This window comes from Eleutherodactylus coqui, chromosome 6 (assembly GCF_035609145.1).
Source record: "Eleutherodactylus coqui strain aEleCoq1 chromosome 6, aEleCoq1.hap1, whole genome shotgun sequence".
In the NCBI taxonomy this organism is placed as follows: Eukaryota; Metazoa; Chordata; class Amphibia; order Anura; family Eleutherodactylidae; genus Eleutherodactylus; species Eleutherodactylus coqui.
Genome location: NC_089842.1, coordinates 145612191 through 145623513, shown reverse-complemented (window position 1 = coordinate 145623513; position 11323 = coordinate 145612191). Strand labels below are relative to the sequence as shown.

Genomic DNA, 11323 nt, shown 5'->3' with positions numbered 1-11323 from the left:
GTACCAGGTGCTGATTCTGTATCCCTTCCCCGGTATGTACGTATCTAAAGTGTAAACTGCATGTTGGTTGGGATGCTTCCCCTTGCTGCCCCCCTTAGCTACGACTACCACTTACTTCCTGTACTTGTAACTGGTTTAAGAGATATGATGAGCCAATAGGTGTTAGCTTCTAATAAGACTGCCTATCTAGTATTTAAGAACCTGTTGTGATGTCACAAGTCAGTCTGGATTTGAGAACCTTTGTGTCTCCTAGACTCATTCATGTCGACATTGAATAAATCTTCATTTCCTATGTCCCTGGTATCGTGTTGGATTTCGGCTTCTACAACAAGACTGCAAGTCGCTCTCTTCAATTGCAAAAAAAACCCCAAACACTGGATCCTAACATCTTGGTTAGAGTCTCAGTTGCAGCAACTTGCTTGTTTTATTGTAACCCTATTGATATAGTACGAGGGTAGAGAGCTATACAGGAATCTTTAGTTGCACAGCCAGTCTCCATTTAGCCTTAGGCCGTCTGCACACATGCGGATTTTAACTGTGGGTTCCGCAATCTGCACCCACGTGGACAATCCGCTGTAAGAGTCCCCCATAAAAAAGCATGTGCTTCTACAACTCTGTGCACACATGTGGATTTGAATTGTGGGTTCCGCAAGCGGAAAATAAATCCGCTCCATTTTAGCGCAGATTCCACATGGATGGGCTCCTTTGATCTCTATGGAAGAGTTATATCTGCAATTACATTGCGGATTTGTAGGCAGATACTTCTCAGGTTGCTTGGAAAACAGGCAGGGAGGTGGCAGCAGGCAGTGCTTCTTTGAACAAGTGCAGGAGCTATTTCCCCGGGCGGGAGGGGGGTTGGGAATTGAATCCACGATCATCCACAAACATTTTATATTCATTTCTGCAGTTAATTTCCGAGTAAAAGCAGCAGCCCATGTTGTTGCTGTAATTGCAGGTGCAAAAATCATTGACTTCAAGGAGACCCCAGCCTGCAATTAGACGTCCCTGCCATTACACAGGCCGAAAAGCTGCTTCTATTCCAATTCATGTATAGTGGCACTAACATGTACCCACATAGGCTGCCTGTCCAAGGCAGGTTTGAATTGCGTTCCCCGCAGCGATAATCCACCCACAGGGAACGCTCTCCATAGCGTTGTTATGGAGAGTGCTTTCCCTCTGTCCATGAGCAGAGAATCATTGTGATTCTCCACTTGTGGCACGCTGCAATTCTCCGCGGGCAGCCTGTCAGATAGGCTGACCGCAGAGATCTGCCACGGGATACCGTAACGCCTGTGGACAGGCAGCCATAGGTCATCAATAGTATTAGTTTGCAAAGCCCCTTTAGTCTACAGTATGATTGTTTATGCTACAGACTTTCAAAACTCATTTCAAACTTTTCAATGAACGGGGTAAAATCTACAGCTAGTCTGCATGAAAAAAAAACTAACTTTGGTAAAATATATCCAACAGCTGTCATTTTGCTGATAAAATAATCAGATATACAAATGGTTAGAGTTGTGGTGATTAGGTGAACGGTCTTGCCACCTGAGGCTCTATAACCGATGAAAAGGCTCAGTGGCTATGTGTGCGCGCGCATGTAGTAGACCTCTGCTTGTGTAGCTTGTTAACAACTATACCTGCATATACCATGCAATCAGATTTTGCCGTTAACCATTTGAGGTACCTTAGATGGCAGAAAGCTGTATGTTGTATTTACAAATTGCTGCCACCTGGGCTGTTCTGACCAGTGGATGTGAGGGGCATGTGCATAGACTACACACATCTGGTTGATTATGGGGCTGCAGGTGATGAAATTCATGGGCCAAGTAGCTTAAGGCCTCATGTCCACGGGGAAAATCAGGCCCGCTACGGATTCTACATGGAGAATCCGTAGTGGGTCCCTCCTGCCCCGCGGACATGAGCGCTGAAAATAGGAATTTAAAAGAATTTACTCATCCGGAGCGGGCGGGGAAAGTTTTCTCTTCCTCACAGCCGGATCTTCTTTTGCGGCCGGCGGATGAACTCGTCACGCCGACGTGTCGCGCGCATGCGCCGGGCACATCTGCCGAGCCGAAGCAAGAAAGATCCGGCCGTGAGGAAGAGAAGACCTTCCCCGCCCGCTCCGGATGAGTAAATTCTTTTAAATTCCTATTTTAGGTCTCCCCGCGGGAGCCGTCCCCGCGGGAGACCCGCACGAAAATGGAGCATGGTCCAGATTTTTTCATGCTCCATTTTCTTTTTAAATCACTTTTATTGACCATCCGTGGGTATTTATCTACCCCGCGGGTGGTCAATGCATCCCTATGGGGTGCGGATCCGCAGGCAGGAGAAGAGTTAAAATCTGCTGCGGATTTTAATTCTTTTGCCCGTGGACATGAGCCCTAAAGGGGTTGTCCCGCAGCAGCAAGTGGGTCTATACACTTCTGTATGGCCATATTAATGCACTTTGTAATGTGCATCGTGCATTAGATATGAGCCATACAGAAGTTATTCATTTACCCACTCCGTTGCTGCCGTCTAATTTGTGTCTTCTGGCTGCTTTAGACGCGCTTGCGCTGTGCGGTCTTCTGCCTGGTGAATGGGGCCGCTCGCGCCGGAGAGCTGGTCTGCGTGTCGTCATTGTAGCTCCGCCTCCATCACGTGGTGCCGATCAGGCAATGAGGTGGCTGTATCGGCAGTGGAACGTGAGACAGGAGAAGAAAATACAGGGTGCACCGTGGGAGATGACCAGCGGCGCCCTCTTTAAAAGAAGCTGCAGAACGCTGATGCAGGTAAGCAAAATGTTATTTAAAAACAAATGCTTTCTTTTTAACAGAGCATAATGCAGGGGTCTATCGAAAAAAAAAATTTTCAATTTCGCCGCGGGACAACCCCTTTAAGTCATTTAAATTTACAGCACTTTGTCCTGGGCTTTAATCTAAAAATACAGCTGGAAAGATTCAACTTATCAGAAGCAGGTTGTGGTGTCAGCTGTTTGCCACAGCCAAGAACCCAAAAGGAGAGGGCAGGAGGTTTTTAACCCCTTCTGCCTTCTTTCCCTAGTACACAGTGCTCAGAGTGCCATGTACTAAGATGTGAAAGTGGAAGTGCAGTTTCCACTATGTGAGCCAATGGTTGCTAGATTGCTTTAGCACAGCAGAGGTACAGGGTCCCAGCAGACCCTGACCAGCTCTGCCAGTGACTTCACAACAGGGGAAGTTTTTCCCTGTAACTGGGGCTCCTATGGATGCTCCAGCGGGAAAGTGTCAAACCTATAAGTGTTCCAGAGGTCCATGACATAAGATGGGAAAAATATATTCATGAATATAACCCAAAGCCAACATCAACCAAAACAGTTGCTGTATGCACCCAAGTCAAACTATAAATCAAAATGGAACACATTCCCATAGTATATTATTGCTAATAGTAATTAGAGGCAGCTGGGGGGGAAGGAAAAGTAAAGCCATATTGGTAAAATCCTTAAGTGTCAGGTCCTTAAGGGTTACCATTAGGGTATAAGCATTTACCAGATATAATTGATGTAGAATTTTAGTTCAATAAGCGATCTCGGTTTGTGACTAAGGCCGCCTGCACACGGGTGGAAATCCAGCGGCAGGATTATCCGCGGTACTTTCCGCCACTGAAAGCCTGCATAGGAGTGCATTACAATACGCACTCCTATGCAGACAGCCGCAGTTTAGCCACGCGAAATGTTGCGTGGCAAACAAACCGCGGCATGTCCTATTTCTGTGCGGGGCTCGCAGAGCCCCGCACAGAAATGTCACTCACCCGGCCGCTGGCTCCGGTCTGCGCATGCGCCGGCTGCCCGGCACATGAAAGCCGGGGCCGCCAGGCACGGGTGAGTATGCGCTCCTCCCTGCAGGCGCTGGGGTCGGGTCCTGTAGCAAGGATCCTCTCCGCCGGATCCGACCCGCTCATCTGCAGGCGACCTAAATGTAGATGTCCACTATTGGCAAGATAGGTTTGTGATAAGGTAGTACTCTGGCAATAGTGTTAACCCCTAAGTGACCAAGCTTTTCATTTCTTCCCCACCCCTCTTTTAAAAATAATTTACTCCTTTATTTATCTATCGATGTAAACTGTTTGCAGGATGAGTTGTATTTTTTTAATGGTACTAAAAAAGCTAAAATCTTCAGGTGTCTTTTCTACAGTACACAAACTGCAACAAAAATGACAGCAATCATACTGACCCACAGAATAGTTATGATACTAAACAGTCTTGCTGTACTAGTTTTTTTTTTTAAAGATTCAAGTTTTCTGCCACCATCTTCTATGTGCAATAGCTTTATTTTCTGCCAGTTGTGCGAGGGCTCTTTTGCAGGATGTCCTGTAGTCTGGTACCATTTTTTGGAATACAGACAGCTTTGATAGTTTTCTTGAAGACAGGGTGACCAGAAAAGGGCATTTCTGGCAACAGTTATCATGTGGGGTAAATAATGCATTACTTCGCTAGAGCGGACTTTTGCAGATGGATGCAGCAGTTAGACATATTGGTTTTATTTAATTATAAATATGGCAAAAGGTTTTAGACTTTTTAATTAGTAAAATGTTTATTTTAACATTAGTCCCCCACAGGGAACCTGCAATGCTTTGATTAGCTACATCATACTGCAGGAGCAGGCAGTCCCATCAGTCCACCTCATTGCAATGGCTTGATTAGCATTCTGCCATGACACCTGTATGGCTGTGATATTGTGGGAGGCTGTACAAGACCCTGAACATTGTTCGGGGGATTTAAATGCTGCTGTCAGAATTGACAACAGTATTTAAAGGTTTAACAGTGCGATCAGCTGGTGTTGTAGGAAAGAGCCAGCAGCTGTGATGTATGGAGGGAGATTGCCGCACGATCTCTTCATAGACAGCCGATACAGGCTGTCAAAGGTGTATCGGTGGTCACTAAGGGGGTCAACCTGGCTTTCACAAGATCCTTCATAGAGCCCCCACAAGCTGTATAGAATTTAGATATAAAATAGGTTGTACCTAGGCATATGGTAGGGTGGTACTATGGTACTAGTGAAGGATAGCCAATCCTAAAAGCATAATAAATACAGTCAAAGCACTCATACAAGGTTTATTTGCTTCATGTGATGTTTTATTAACATTTAAAGTACAAGTGAATTCACAGAACTGTGTAAAGGCAAGACACTTATCAGGTTTAGTTTTGGTTCTTAGACCTTACTCATTAGACATTTGATTTCATGTTTCATCCAATTTCAACAGATCATACGATACTGCATTTTCCACAAATCAGGCTCCTGTACCACATAAGGGATATTCTGATGCACATTTTCTCTATTCAAATCCAAGTACCTGGGAAACAAAGTTATAAGTTAAGTTTCCACCAATGGAAAGACAGCACTAGCAGAGCAGCAGTAGCCGTCTCAGTGTAAAAGTGTTTTCACAGGAAATCAAACAATGTAGGTAAAATATAAAGCATCATTGACAGATTATATGCAAGTTATTGTAAAAGTTATCAAGGGCTGCAGCTTACCAGATGAGCTGGTGGAAGACTCCAATACCAGGGTACCCTGGAAGAGAGAACAGAGATCAGCGACTTGTACAAAAAGAAAAAAAAAAAAAAGTTGAGGCCAGTACACAGAACTCAGCAGTCAGATCCATAATAGAAGTGTCATCATACACTCAGGTTCGGGATAGACTCATCACAGTTCAGCTGGGTTGCACAGAGTCACTAACTGCAGAGCGCTTAGGGATGGCAGTATCAAGAAATGCTGCTTGTGCCCAATTATGCCTATAAATTGTCTGATCCGAGTGGTTTTATATGTAGACATTAAATGTCAGTATCTTTGCCCGATGTGAATGGTGATGTGTAGTATCACAGCATTGTCTCATTGCTGCCTATATGCTCATCTTGTGCCATGTTTTGTTCAGATAGACAATAAAATGCAGTAGTCTGTTGGGTGGCACCCACTGCCATTACAACATACCTGTAGAGGATCAGCAGCCTTTTGTTCTTTAAATAAGCCCCATTCCATGCTTTACTGGCTCATCTACCCATCATGACCTAAGAAGAAAAACCAAGTCACTAACCATCCATTCAGTCAGTTTGACACATCTACTAAACTACTGTATAGGCATCAGTAAAGCCATTAGGCATTGTCGTCAGAGCCTCTTCACTGGAGACTTGGAAGACCATCGTGAGTAAGACATCATTTGCAGAATTCTGCCCCCCTTCGTCACCCTGTTAAACACACAGCAAAGTATTACCTTTGGCCGGTCCTTGCACAGCTGTCAGGAGCCTGTGGAATTAAATATACAATTGGACCATTTTGAAGAGTCTGCTCAACAATACTGCAGTCATGTACAGATGAACTCAGCAGTCAGATCCATAAAGTTGTGTCATCACAATTCAGGTTCGGGATAGACTCATCATAGTTCAGTTAAAGGGGTTGCACAATTAATTTTCCCAGTTTTGAGCCCAGCCTCAAACTAGAAGATACCCAAGGGCACACTTGGGCTTTTAAGGCCATTTTGGGCCCCCCATTAGTTGCACCAGTCACATGGGTAAACCACCATATGATTGCTGCAGACAAAGTATAAACTAGCTACTGGACTGGCTAGAGTCAAGTATCTACATTCAATTATGATGCAAAACAGTCTACTATGACTAATAAAACTAGCTCATGGGAGTATTCTAGCTCAAACATGTAATTATGCCTCAACGTGCTTTAGGCCATTTCTAATTCATCTGGAGCCTAATGCCTCAAGATAATATTCTTCATAATTAGTTACATAGACACTGCTAACAGGGTCAAAGATGTACATCAAATGAGATCAGTAATTTGCCCAGACTCAGTACCACCAGGAAAACAAGTGTCCAGATACTTAAATGGTAACCTCAGACACCGTATCGAGTGAAGACAGACTAGCCACTGACTTTAGGATAATTGTCAGAATGGCTAGGTTGTAAATGTAAGCAGCCAAGCTATTGAGCCACAATATCTACACGTTTTAAGCCTAAATGTTTCCACAAGACAGTTTGACTGGTTTTACATGTAGACATTACACTTTGTTATCTTTGCCTGATATGAATGTGAAGTTTAGTATTGCACAGCACCGTCTTTATGATGCCTATATGCCCAGGTTTTGTTTAGACAGACACCAAGATGCAGTAGTCTGTTGGGTGGCACCCACTGCCATTATACAACATACCTGTAGAGGATCAGCAGCCCCCTGTTCTTTAAATAAGCCCCATTCCAGGCTTTGCTGGTTTATCTACTCATCATGACCTAAGAAAGAAAAACCAAGTCACTAACCATCCATTCAGTTTGACACATCTACTAAACTACTGTATAGGCATCAGTAAAGCCATTAGGCATTGTCGTCAGAGCCTCTTCACTGGAGACTTGGAAGACCATCGTGAGTAAGACATCATTTGCAGAATTCTGCCCCCCTTCATCACCCTGTTAAACACACAGCAAAGTATTACCTTTGTCCGGTCCTTGCACAGCTTTCAGGAGCCTGTGGAATTAAATACACAATTAGACCATTTTGAAGAGTCTGCTCAACAATACTGCAGTCATGTACAGATGAACTCAGCAGTCAGATCCATAAAGTTGTGTCATCACAATTCAGGTTCGGGATAGACTCATCATAGTTCAGTTAAAGGGAAAGCGCAAGTTAATTTTTATTTTTGCCCACCCAAATTAAGATTAGCATACTGGGCTTTTAAGCCCATATTGGGACCCCTATTAGCTGCAGCAGTCACATGGGTAAACCGCCATATGATCACTGCAGACAAACACTTAGAATTGAGTTGGAACCTATTGAAGATGGATACACCACAGTATTCTGTCAGCTCTTCCTGGCATAAGTCAGGCATAAATTGACTAAGTGGCCCTTAGCTCGTAAAGTATTTACTAGATGTATACAAGGGGTGGCCAATCTAAAACCAAAATCCAACCAGTTGTGTACAATTAAAAGACTTACAAGTTAAATACAAGTCATTTACTGTAGTTGGTAATGGGGCCCCACTATCAAGTGCCCAATACAAACACCTACTGTGCCCATGAGCCAAGTGCAGTGTTTAATGCATCCCTTTATCTACTTTAACTGGGCTAATATTGTAAGCCTTCATACCTGTAAACAATCCCCAGCTCAGCGAGAACATCTTATTCACTTCTCAGGCCATCTTGTGAGAACCTACAACAAGAAGCCATGGTTACAATTGATACAACTCCCATGATATACAGGGTTATTACAAGTGATCTAGCTGATGTTAAGCACTCATTTGCACTGAAATGGAGCAAAACAAGTCTGCATGCTTTAATTCATGTGCGGACACCCATGCTTCCCTATGGACGGGTTCATTTGCATATCTTCCGCAAATCAGATTCACCCATGGACATTGGACCCAAGTATGTCCTTACAGCATGTTATATAAGCCACTCCCTCAAGGTGAGTTTGTTTTACACTAACCTGTAGGAAAGTGTATTGCCCCTTTTACAGTGAGGAACTTTTATAACGGACAGGAAATCCCAGGTTTTATCCTGACCCCACTCTCCCAAAAAAGTCAGGAGTTGATAGGCGACTACCAAACAGATGGGGCTAGCTATAGCTTCTCTTTTGCACAGCCACATTATGGTGCCACACAAAAAAAAAAGTCACTGCTAATGGTGAGGAAGGGGCTCTACAGCCATAGTCCTCGTCCATGCTGGTTTAATAAAGTGGGGGTTGTGCCTACACTTATTCTTTCCCTGACTGTCAAATATACCATACCCATCAGTGCTACAAGTTAGTTTATGGTGTCTTCGGCAGGCGACAGGTTCTCTTTAAAAGGGTGTGTTTAAGATCAGGAAGCTAATTTGTAAAACCCTGTATTTAGGGTCCTGTAGAGCATCAGTTAAGCCAGCAGGCATTGTCGTCAGCGCCTCCAGAACGGGGCTTGGAAGACCATCGTGAGAATGAACATCATGTGCTCTTTAGCCTATGTAAATGTCATGTCACCTGCTGAGTCTTACCTCACATCCCATACCGATGGCTTCATGCTTGGCATCCATGGTCTTACCTAAAAATTAAACAAAAAATTAGTTAGCTGCTATTATTTCAACCCATGTCTATGTGGAGACCTGTGTAGGGACAGACCAATAGGGATTGTGCAAAACCTTCGATTCATTCCATAAGGCTTCCATCACCGATGGTCTTTATAAACCTTGGGTAACGGACCAGAGAGGTTTCCATCTCACAAACCCCATGGCCGTCCCCAATCAGTAGTCTACAGACACACGACAGACACGCTTAATGTAGCCCCGCACCCTCTACAGTTCTGCTCAGATACTCTAAAGGCATTATCAGCCAATAAAGTGTCAAAAGCTTAAAGATCTCACCAGCTGGGGCAAGTGGGGCATACCCCAGGGCACTGGATCCCTGCCAGGGAGTCTTATACAACACGTTGGAACCCATTTACGAGTGTTACGCAGTCAGCACTCAGTTTGGTTTCCACCGATTTAGAGTAAATCTATAGACACTAGGTATACTATAGGTGGGTGATGCCAAGTCTGGCTAGTAATCAGAAAGTCTGACATGGGTACTCACTTGTGAGTCATGCCTAGTTAGCCTCCATTGGCTGGCACTCACTTTGGGTCTCCACAGAGGAGAAGAGGGTACACAGATATCTGGTGGTACTTCGCAAGGTGGTCATGTCATTACTTAGCCTGACTAGCATAGGTATCCACCAAGAATCTAGTAGAGCGGCCTTTGGGAGACAATGTCTGATGCCTCTATGGGCAAGATTTTTCTTGCTACCTTTTCATGTTAAATTGATTTTAATTGCATTTAACACATGGACAAAGAAATTCAGATACAGCAGGTATCTATCACTGCAGCTGCCACAAAAAAAAAAAAAAAAAAAAGTTTCTGGAGAACTACTTTCAAAAGTACGGCACAGACAGGAAATCCCTTCCAAGCAGAACATAGTTTTAGTTTTGTCCTAGTGTAGTCAGTCATCCAGCATGGAAGGTAATGCTCGCTGTCATTGGAATCTGCAGGGATCAGAGGGACTCATTTTAAGCCCTTTAACTTTATAGGTCTTTTGACATTTTTGGAGCTGCTAACACTTAACATGAGCCTCAGCAGTGGGGAATCAAGGGGATGACCCAAACTTTATCTCCCTCCAAAAGCATTAGTTTATGATTCACTACCCCAAGCACCACAGTAACAGAAGCTCTGAGCCCCAGCTAGAGCGCCACCAGCAGGCATACAGGGTACTTACACCCCTACACATAAGTAGGATGAGGCAGCTTGATAACATTCACACCCGTCTTCTGCCATACACGTGCAACCAGGCTGCCGACACATTAAGCAGCAAGCAGAGCCGTTCTCTATGCAGGTATAAAGACCAGAAAGCAACACAAAGTCAGCTCTGCTACATCCCGGTGCAGAAACATACAACTCCCCCTTCACTTCCTAAGCGTTCCCACCATGCTCACCTTCTTGTGAAGCACGCCACGAGGAAAGAGGACGGCTTGCAGCGGCGGGGCTGCCTAAAAAGCTCCCACGGCCGGAAATGAGATCATAGCCCTGCAGTGGGCGTGTCTTCTACACGTTACAGCATTACGAGTGAAGCGCGTACTGGCGCGGCCATATTAGAATTTGTGGGCGTCGCCCCGGAAGTGACGTCACTGGAACGCTAGCGGAAGAGTGGTGTGTAGTTCGTGTGTGTAATAGCCGCCATATTTATGTAGCCCAAGCAGCTCCCGAAGCTTAGTATATAGACGCATGTGCAGGTTCTTGTAGGGTAGTTACAGTTTTCCGTACAGTTGAACTGCAGTAAGAATATTTCCAAGGACATTCATTTCATGTTTCGGCCAATTTTTTGACATCAGTACGTTGCAAAATATAGCATTTGGCGGAGAAGCCGTATTTATGTGACACTCTTTCCATCACACATTATTAGGAAACGTTACTCATTCATCATTAGTTTCACCAATTTTTAACCCCTTAAAGATGCGCCTATTTTTTTTAGATAAGAATGCAACAATTTTGGGGGATTTTTATTTCCATTTTTAAAAATCAATTAGTTCTTTATGTTTTTCTGTCAATGTAGTCATTGGCCGAATGCCCACGGATGGATTTTCACTGCAGAATTCTGAATTCCGCAGCAATAACCCTCCATAGACATGCTGTGTTAAATGATTCTCCCCTGCCCACAAGCAGAAATCAACTACAATTTTCTGTTTGCGGGGAAGAATCACAGAATGTTCTATTTTGTGCAGAAAATCTCACGGACGGCTTCCATTGTAGTCAACAGGAGCCGTCCGCCCCGCAATACTTCCACTGTGAGCACAGCGGAAGTATCGCAAGAATC

General features: G+C 44.4%; 1 long non-coding RNA gene and 7 other non-coding genes across 8 annotated transcripts; all 8 read right to left on the bottom strand.

Moving 5' to 3' along the window:
- Positions 1–5070: 5070 nt before the first annotated feature.
- LOC136632739 (uncharacterized) lies at positions 5071–10510 on the bottom strand. The gene is made up of 9 exons (XR_010793193.1): positions 10446–10510; positions 8979–9025; positions 8098–8160; positions 7448–7479; positions 7171–7247; positions 6226–6257; positions 5946–6022; positions 5492–5528; positions 5071–5310 (listed from the first exon to the last, which is right to left on the bottom strand). It is a non-coding gene; the product is annotated as an uncharacterized lncRNA (long non-coding RNA).
- LOC136572107 (small nucleolar RNA SNORD34) lies at positions 5375–5448 on the bottom strand. Its single transcript, XR_010785762.1, has one exon. It is a non-coding gene; the product is annotated as a small nucleolar RNA SNORD34 (small nucleolar RNA).
- LOC136572115 (small nucleolar RNA SNORD50) lies at positions 5600–5669 on the bottom strand. The gene has a single exon (XR_010785770.1). It is a non-coding gene; the product is annotated as a small nucleolar RNA SNORD50 (small nucleolar RNA).
- On the bottom strand, positions 6087–6176 carry LOC136572110 (small nucleolar RNA SNORD35). Its single transcript, XR_010785765.1, has one exon. It is a non-coding gene; the product is annotated as a small nucleolar RNA SNORD35 (small nucleolar RNA).
- LOC136572114 (small nucleolar RNA SNORD50) lies at positions 6329–6396 on the bottom strand. Its single transcript, XR_010785769.1, has one exon. It is a non-coding gene; the product is annotated as a small nucleolar RNA SNORD50 (small nucleolar RNA).
- Positions 7309–7398, bottom strand: LOC136572109 (small nucleolar RNA SNORD35). Its single transcript, XR_010785764.1, has one exon. It is a non-coding gene; the product is annotated as a small nucleolar RNA SNORD35 (small nucleolar RNA).
- On the bottom strand, positions 7551–7618 carry LOC136572113 (small nucleolar RNA SNORD50). Its single transcript, XR_010785768.1, has one exon. It is a non-coding gene; the product is annotated as a small nucleolar RNA SNORD50 (small nucleolar RNA).
- LOC136572108 (small nucleolar RNA SNORD35) lies at positions 8848–8937 on the bottom strand. Its single transcript, XR_010785763.1, has one exon. It is a non-coding gene; the product is annotated as a small nucleolar RNA SNORD35 (small nucleolar RNA).
- Positions 10511–11323: the final 813 nt, after the last annotated feature.